Here is a 6,993-nt window from a genome sequence, read left to right on the forward strand (position 1 = left end):
CCTTAAGGGAACCAATATTCAATCCGTTAGGAAAGCATGGATTCCAAATTGTAGTTCATGTTCCTAGCCATCCATGATATTGAATCTCCAAAACAAAAGTCATTAGCCTAATTTGTAACGCCTTACTTCCTTAAAGTTGTCACTAAGTAAGTTTTAAATGTGCGGTTAACTTGCTAATCGATGTTTTAGGTTAAAATGTACGGTCTTGGGTATGTCCTCCTCTTTAATCCTTAACTGATGGTAACCTGACCGGAGGTAAATCTTAGAGAACACTGTCTTCCCCTATAGCTGATCAAACAAGTCGTCGATCCTAGGTAGTGGGTACTTGTTCGTAATGGTCAACTTGTTCAGCTCCCTGTAGACAATACACATCCTAAGAGATCCATCCTTTTTCTTGACGAACAACACTAGAGCACCCCATGGCGAGAAACTCGGTCTGATGAACCCCAAATCCAGTAATTCCGGCAACTAAATCTTAAATTCCTTCAACTCGGTCGGAGCCATTCTATAAGGTGTCCTAGATATTGGTTCTGCCCCCGGTGCCAACTCTATAACAAACTTGATCTCTCGCTGTGGCGGAAACCCTGGAAAGTCTGCTGGAAATAAATCTGGAAACTCACATACCAATATAATCTCACTCGGTCCAGCCGACAGAACCTTAGAGGTATCCACAATATTCGCTAGGAATCCTATGCAACCATCCTGCATCAGGTCTCTAGCCTTCAATGCCGAAATCATAGGTACCCGCGGTCCACTAATTGTCCCCACAAATACAAAGGGTACCTCCCCTTCTGGTTCAAAAGTAACCATCCAGCACTTGCAATCTATTGTCGCCCCATACTTCAATAACCAATCCATCCCTAGATCATATCGAAGTCATCCATCGCCAACTTGATCAGATCCACAGACAACTTTCTACCGTCTATCTCCACTTGCAATGCTCTAATCCATCTCCTAGAGACTACCAGTTCCCCAGTCGGCAACAAAGTCTGAAATTCCCTAGCATACAAATCACTAGGTCTACACAACTGATTTATCACTCTAGCAGACACAAACGAATGAGTAGCGCCTGAATCAATCAATGCAGTCAAAGAAGAACCAGCACTAGAAATCTGACCTGTCACGACAGAGGGGCTAGCCTTAGCCTCAGTCTGGGTCAAGGTGAATACTCTGGCAGGAGCGAGATTGTTGCTCTGCTTCGGCTCCTCTTTCCTGGCTTGTGGGAAGTCTTTCTTCAAATGGTTGACACTCCCACAAATAAAGCATGCCATGATCCTACACTCTCCCTGATGTCATCGTCTACACCGAGGACACACTATGAAACTCTTCCAATTGTCACCCCCGCCCCTGACGGCCACTAAAAGCACCCCGTGCCCTCCTATCTGAGCTAGGAGGAACAAAAGAATCTGGGGCCTTTCTCTTCTGCTCACTGAGGCTGCTACCCCGACTAGATCTAATAAAAGGAGGCACCGTCCTCTTGGCATCGCACCTAGCAGCGCCCTCTCTCCAAATCTTAGTAGTTCCCGAGTCCAATGTTATCTTAACATCACGAGAAATCATGACATTCAACCCCCGTACAAACCAATCTCTTTGCGCCGCATCAGTCGGCACCAAGTCCGCTGCGAACTTCACCAACCGATAAAATCTCAAGGCATACTCAGTAACTGTCATTAGGTTTTGAGTCAGGTTGGTAAACTCATCAACCTTCGCAGCTCAGACTGCGAAACTGTAATATTTCTCGCTAAAGATGTTCCTGAACTATTCCCAGGTCATAATTGCAACATTTCTACTCTGTGTCACTATATCCCACCAGATGCGGGTGTCCTCTCTGAACATGTAGCTGGCACAGGCTACCCTCTCGTTTCCTTCCACCCTCATGAAATCCAGGATGGAGGAAATCATATTCATCCACTGCTCTGCCAGTAGTGGTTCTAGTCCACCCTCGAAGGTGGGAGGATGCTACTTCCTGAACCTCTCATACAAAGGTCCCCGCCTATTTTACATAACGGGCTGAACTAGCACTGGCGCCACAGCCTGCTGAACCTGCAACCCAATGCCCTGAGGAGGGGCCTGTTGCCTCAGCTGTCAAAGCTCTTCTTCTGTTCGGTGCAGTCTGGCTTCCATGTCGGCAAACATTTGTTGCTGATTCTGTGGGGCAGGCGGAGGGTCCTGACCCTGGTTGTCATCCTCGACCACTACCGCGGAGTCTAGCTGATTGAAGAGGCATCTCAACAATATGCCTACAATCAACGACGCCACTCATCAGGCATGATAATAACATCCAAAACCACCTCCCAATTCACATCAACGACCCATAAACAGCAGTCCACATAACACAAATAACATACAACACTCAAGGGGCCATGCCCTGGCATCATGCATATGTTAACACATTCATCATGCTCTATATAAAATAATCAGGCAAACAGGGCACTCAAGCACATAATCAAGCATATAATTCAAACTTTACCAACCAACCCTGAGTCGAGCATGTCATTGACAGCGAGCGTACATGTTTGGTCAATCTCCAGGAACCATAAACCTTGGCTCGCTCTGATACCAAGTTGTAACGCCCTACTACCTTAGAGTCGTCACTAAGTGAGTTTTAAATGTGCAGTTAACTCGCTAATCGATGTTTTAGGATAAAAGTATAGCTAAACTGTAATAAAAGTCATATAATTTGAAAATGTATTCATTCATTGAAGTTATAAAGCGTTATACATTTGGGATCCCAAAATTACTGTTGAGAAATATTTACAACTTCAAAATATGATTAAAGTCGACTAAACGACAAAACTCTGATTATTACATAACAATGCCCAAAAAAAAACCCCTGGCCGTGGCAGCCAGGCAGGCCAAATATGTACACGTTGCTTCACGCTCTCCGTACTCATGGTTGGTCGACCTTCCCTTTGCCCTTACCTGCACCACAGAGCACCCGTGAGCCGAAGCCTAGCAACAAAACTCAACACAAATAATCAACATATACATATCAAGTAATCAGCATATAATAAAGCTGCCACTAGGCTAAACATATAGCGGCCATGCCGTCCCAGACGCTTTACCAGGCCCTGGGTTCGCGGTCTACACCGTGAGGATGACTCAAGCATCCGAGAAGGGTCTCACCCTAGCGACTTGCACTCCGCGTACTTAACATCGCTCCCGACCCTTGCCGTACTCGGCCTTGCACTCCACGTGCTTAACACCGTTCCTAGCCCCTTGTCGTACTCGGCTTCCTGCTGTTCTCGGCCTTTGCCGTTTCCAGCCATTGCCGTTCATTTACAAATATGCAACACATAGCATTAATTTAACAAATACTTAAACAAATACAAACATAATCAATAGGGCTACGCCCTTCAACACAATCACATAGGGCCATGCCCTGCAATACAAATTATAGGGTCATGCCCTGCTTTACGGGTACAACAGTTTTCTTACCTGTGTCCTGAGCTTCTTGAGCACCAAAATCCCGAGCACAGTCCTCTAACCCGAGCCTCGCTGAAAACCTAGTCACAACACATAAGTAACACTCTCATTACTAACCAATTCATAATTGTACTCTGGAACCAATCCCGTACTCTCGGGACCTCCCGTTTCCCCACACAAGGTGGCGAAAGCGTCCCTCAAGCCCCCTAAGCCAAAACCCTAAAAACACAAAATCCCACATCCTGAAAATGGCCTAGCGTCACAGCACAACCCAATAGGGGCCGCGGTGCCCAGCAGGGGTACCCTGTCATGATTCAACCCAGCGCCGCGGCACGAAAGAACAGAGCCGCGACGCTCATACGCGAACCCAGAAAACTGGGTTTTTCCCAATATTTTTCCTGAGCAAAAACTCATCCAAATCACTACCAAAGTACACCCAAGTCCTAATTCGGCCTAAAACTTCAAATAAACAGTATAGCAACTCAGACATACCACCAACAAACTGAAACACTCAACCAAACTCAAGAATCACCTAGTGGTTTAAAACTCCACAAAACTTAAACCACACTTCACAAAACTTAAACCACACTAGAATATTTACTTCAGAAATCAATGGAATTCTTACCTCAAGTAGGAATTCGACCTTGAGATGCTTTCAAATCCAGTTCCAAGCTTAAATCCACAAATTCCTAAGCTTAACATTTCCAAAACTTCACTCCAATAATCCTCAAGGAAAAACAATTTCAGTTCTCAAACCACAACACTTCTTGGCTGAATTCAGCAAAATAACAACTTAAAATCCTTACCTCAAACGTGTAGAACAACCTCTTGCTCCCTTGGCTTAAATCCTTAGCTGGATTCCCCACTTTGATCCTACAAATTCAGAAGTCCTTCCTTTGGTTTTTGGTTTTCTCTAGAGCTTCCAAAAGACCCAAGTATAATGCAAAAGTGAGAGTAACGAGTGAGACTTTTCCTCAACCAAAGTCTATCTATTACTAAAGCCAAATGACACATTTGCCCTCCCCTCTAATTTAGACTCTAACTAACCTCGAGGGCAGCCTAGACTTTTCCTTATCCTCTTGCGAGAATGCCACCTTCCCACTTAATTTCTCACCTATAACAACTATCCTTAAGAGTTACTTATAGTTACCAAAGTTACCAAAGTGTCACTAACAACTAATTATTCCCACATGTGACTATCTACGTAAACTGCTCCCTAGGACTGTCTCAGATCGTGCATCACAGATATATCACCACTCACACGTGGTGTCAACCACAATATACACAAAATATTGCATTTATGCCCTCAGCGGGCAAAAATTACAAATATTCCCCTAGCAAACAAATGAGGCCCACATGCATATTTAACTCACCTAAACATGCATTTTCTAATCACATACTTATCAAATTCACATATTAACATAATAAATTAATTATTGCCCTCTAGGCACGCTAATACAAGCCCTAAGCCTTACTTAGCTAATTTTGGGATGCTACATAATTATTCTAAGAGACCTTAATGAGTGAATCAAAATATCCAATAAACATATACAGGAGTTTATGAATATTTAGGATTTAGACTGATCTACAAATGATCATCTATTATGACAAGAATTCAATCTTTACCTCAACGACAAGTTTATAAAATAATTAATTCCCATCGGTCCTGTTATATATAACCCATATTATATACAACACACTTACTAAGATGTCTATCCACATCAGTAATCTGAATCTAGATTACTTGCATCTCGTATTCTTAGCAAACCGTACTAGTAACCATTTATTAAAGATTCATTACTTTAATATGTTACTGACTATTTTATTCATTATATATGATCTTAATTCTCTCGTACTATCATATTCTCATGAATGAATAAAGAATTATTTTATATTATTATATAATTATTTCAAACAATAATTATAACAGTCAAATATAATAAAATCGTACTTTTATTTAAAACCAATTAAATGTCTTTACATGCTTTTAGGGCATTAATCCTAACAACACACGCCACAGTGCCACACGCAGCGGTAGGGGTAAGTCTTCTTCTCCACGAGCACTAGTTGAAGGGAAAAGGCAGGTCTTCTTCGGCGGTAGCTCATGTCTTCTATCCCTGTCCACAACCTCCACTATAGTCGTCGATGCCAACACCAACAAATATTTACTGAGTACTGATTATTGTTGTGAGATAATCATGTGTGTGTATTGTGTTATATATATATTCTTATTATATAGAATACCCATATTGTTGATTATTGACTGTATAGATAAAAAAAATTATATATATTTTTACTGATTGCTGATTGTTCCATTATTTTCTTGCCTAATATTCGTGAACATGCATTTTATAGTGTTATCCCTGTTTTCCCCCGGGGCGCGTGGCATGACACGAAGGGTACATGGGCTCCCTCCAAGAGATCCAGGCCCACCCTGAGCCCAATGAACAGGGAAGAAAGTCCTGATAGACCTTGTCCAATATGGTCCCGACCATCAAGGAGTGATCCCGGACAAGGTGTCCCCGTCCATATTGTCCGGGCCATCAAGGAATGATCCCGGACAAGGTGTCCCCGTCCATATGGTCCGGGCCATCAAGGGATGATCCCGGACAAGGTGTCCCTATCCAGAAAGGTCCGGCCATCAAGGGATGATCCTGGACAAGGTGTCCCCGTCCATATGGTCTGGGCCATCAAGGAATGATCCCAGACAAGGTGTCCCCGTCCATATGGTCCGACCATCAAGGAGTGATCTTGGACAAGGTGTCCCCTTCCATATGGTCCGGGCCATCAAGGAATGATCCCGGACAAGGTGTCCCCGTCCATAATGAACCGGGCCATTAGTGAATAAACTCGGACAAGGTGTCCCTGTCCATATGGTCTGGCCATCAATGAATGATCCCGGACAAGGTGTCCCCGTCCAGAATGAACCGAGCCATCAGTGAATAAACTCGGACAAGGTGTCCCCGCCCATATGGTCTGGTCCATCAAGGAATGATCCTGAACAAGGTGTCCCCCGTCCAAAATGGTCCGGGCCATTAGTAAATGAACCCAGACAATATGTCTGGACAGGGAAAGTTTGGTCTTCTCTGAAGCTGACAGGTCCCCGAGAAACACAGAAGTTGGTCTCCTCAACTATGAACAAGAAGTTATGCATGGAGCATACACTGTTCCTGGGAAACAGTGCTGCCACTACACTGACAGATCTTGTCCCCCGAATCTTCCTCGTGGATCGTAACACCCAGACTGAAGCAATTGTTTGTCGCGAGTCTTATAATGTGATCATGTTTGGGCTGGCCCAATGGGCCTTGGTTAATATATGTTGTATATTTCAAATCCTTTGTATTATGGCTCCATTAGTGAGCAAACTATGATTACATCTCTATTGGGCCAGGATTAGTCCAGCCCAAGCCCATTGCACAAGACTGCCTATAAATAGTGCCAGTTGTGCAGAGTAGGGGGGATCCTAGGTTTGGCTTGAAAGCGATTACTCTGCTCAAATTTGCAGAGAACTCCATTGTCAAAAGCTGTCTAAGCTCTAATACAAATTACTCGTGGACTAAGGCTCAT

This window comes from Humulus lupulus, chromosome 4, assembly GCF_963169125.1.
Source record: "Humulus lupulus chromosome 4, drHumLupu1.1, whole genome shotgun sequence".
Taxonomy (NCBI): Eukaryota; Viridiplantae; Streptophyta; class Magnoliopsida; order Rosales; family Cannabaceae; genus Humulus; species Humulus lupulus.